This window comes from Tiliqua scincoides, chromosome 1, assembly GCF_035046505.1.
Source record: "Tiliqua scincoides isolate rTilSci1 chromosome 1, rTilSci1.hap2, whole genome shotgun sequence".
In the NCBI taxonomy this organism is placed as follows: Eukaryota; Metazoa; Chordata; class Lepidosauria; order Squamata; family Scincidae; genus Tiliqua; species Tiliqua scincoides.
Genome location: NC_089821.1, coordinates 212,454,741 through 212,457,553, shown reverse-complemented (window position 1 = coordinate 212,457,553; position 2,813 = coordinate 212,454,741). Strand labels below are relative to the sequence as shown.

General features: G+C 42.9%; 1 pseudogene; it reads right to left on the bottom strand.

Moving 5' to 3' along the window:
* Positions 1–614: 614 nt before the first annotated feature.
* LOC136638264 (5S ribosomal RNA) lies at positions 615–734 on the bottom strand (annotated as a pseudogene).
* Between the last annotated feature and the right edge of the window lie 2,079 nt (positions 735–2,813).

The following is a 2,813-nucleotide window of genomic DNA, read 5'->3' as shown; positions in this document are numbered from 1 at the left end:
CAGCACATCCTGCCCTCTTCCTCTCTCTGACATAGTCCAGCTACATAGCATAGGTCTGAGGAAACACATGGGCAGTCAGAAGGCCTACCACGGGGCCAGTAAAGCTTTTCTAGTTACCTCTTGTTGGGCTTCTGGTCATCCCCCCATCATAGCATGCAGCACACACTCCATTGGCACAGTTGCTGGCTATATCATGGTGGGGGACAGAATTGGTCTGAGTCTTAGGAGTACATTGAAGTGTCACATGGAAAGTAATTTCATTTACAAGCTCCTCACAACACTGGTAAGGGCACCAGGACTATATTTCATCTGACAACTATTCTGGTTGCATACTCCTGGGGAGGTGCGGGGGAAGAATGTGTGATTCCCCTCCTTCTCTCCCTTTGAAGCTGTTTGCTGTTGTACATCCAGTAATCCCGATGTTTCTATATATGATCACTACTCTGGATTGGGAAAACGTGTTCCAACCTCCTTTGGCAGTAATCAATTCAAAAGGTATTCATTTACCACAAATACTTTCCAGGCGATGGGAAAGCTTTTCTCTGGAGAGAAGGAGGGGACCAGTCAGTCAGACATATGGTTGGCAACCTTCAGTCTCGAAAGACTATGGTAGAAGCCTACAGCACCCGGTATTCCCAGGCGGTCTCCCATCCAAGTACTAACCAGGCCTGACCCTGCTTAGCTTCCAAGATCAGACGAGATCAGGCATGTGCAGGGTAACAGTTGCTGTCAGGTTCTTCCTAAAAGTTGTCACAAGGCTCGCATAAAAGACAAGTTGACAGAAGATATTCACAGTGGTCTGTGTCCCCAGGCTTTATGAAAACCAGCAGGGACATATCATTGCTGTCTGGTAAGTAAATTGGCTGCCATTTCTACTGTAAAACTAAATTTTCATGCTCTATGAACGTCAGTTTGGCTCTGTGCTAAGACACCCAGGAGGCATTTATTAAGAACAGGAAAAAAAAGAAATTGATATGTTTATGAAACTGGTATAATTCTTCATGTTGACTTGCTTTGATTCTGTTTCTTTTAAGTCACATGTGTCTAGTTCTCTGATCTCAGAATCACCCAGCACCCATAATTCTCATGTATGAGTGATTCTATGTTTGCTAATGCATATTAAATATGGAATGGCAGGAGAGGGTGATATGACTTTTACAACTCAATTCTGTACATGAGTTAAATGGACCTTATTCTATGGGAATCAACCAATTTCCTGTGATGGATTCAAGGAATTTTATTTCTGGATGTCAGCATGGCCAACTGGACTCTGGGAAAAGTCCAGAGTGGGACCAGAAAGCTCTTATGTCCAATTAAACCTGAGCTGAGACTCAACCTGCTGGTGCAGCTTGATGACATGGTTGTAGAAGTGTAGTATGGTATCAACAGCAACTTGCCTCAGCCTGCCACAATGAGGTCTGGGTTTGCTGAAGAGACCTCAAGTCCAGAAATAATCCATTCTCTCTCAGTCTTGTCTCTCAGTCTCCCAGCCAAAAAATTTGGACACATCTGTTCTAAGTTATTAACCACCTATCAATTTCCCACACCTGATTTAGACTTATGAGATCACAGATAGTTTGGTAATAACTGAAACTTTTTGGTAAAATTAACCCATTCTTTAATGATGACTAACTCCATATTAAACTTGGCACCTACTTCAATGTCCATGGATTGTTTTCTAAGCCTGCCCCATACAGGATCTTTCCTACTTTCTTCTCTAGAAATGCTTGTAAAGGAAGAAAGAAAAAGATTTACATGGCTCCAGAAACCAGGTACAATTTCAAGGTGCTTCTGCTTTTGTGCTCAGCATCTTCATTCATTAATCATGACTATACTTTTGCCACTGTCTCCTGATCCTCCTCCTGTATTTGATCACATTCCTCATACATCTTGACTCAACTTAGATCATAAACTTGCCGGATGCATAAAGGATGTTATTGAGCATGCATAAAATATGAAACTCTCCTTGGGGGCAAATGATTAGTTTTTTATGCCAGGAGCATTAATGACACTCTCAAAATAATAAAGTAAAATTTGCAAGTGTATGAACGCTCAATAACTGCACTTGAAATATGAACGGGTCATTTTTAGTGTAAATTTCTCATTCAACTCTAAAGGTCTTCTCAGAGCACAATGGATTATGAGTCACTGGTGAGGTTTTTTTTCCAAACATATGCAAATATTCTCCAACATAACCTTCATGTACATAAAATATTGACACCCCCCCCCCCCCGCTTCTCAGTATCCTAGCCAGAAACCTTATACCTTTGTAGGACTGAAAAACTAAACTTTCTCTAAAGCTATTTGAAGCAATGTTATATATTGTCACTGCTCAGCAAAATGCCCTGGATCTAACAGTGTGGAAGCATAGCTGCTACGATTGCATGTGCAGAGCCCTTTTTAAAAAGTAGCAATCACACTGATCACTGTTTGGCAGGGAGGCAGGTGTGAGTAGGATTAAATCCAGCCTCCCCTTCCCCTGAAAACGTTCATAAAAATAGAAAGCAGCATGTACAGTGCATTAACAGCCCAATCCTGAAGGTGGTGGCTCTGCCAGGTGCAGTGGCACCAAAATGGCTACCGCTGCATCCAGCAGCACTACCAAGGCTGCACAATGGGGCTTCTCAAGTCTGCACCAGCTATTTTGCCAGTGCAGATTTGAGAGACTCCGCATTGGGCCTTTCAGCCCAACATTGTTGGCATCCTTCAGTCTGGGAAGACTATGGTGTCACGCTCTGAATGGTGGTTCTGGAACAGAGTGTCCTCTCCAGTGCGCGAAGCCTGGGTAAAGTAGATATGGGGGATAGGCTGTT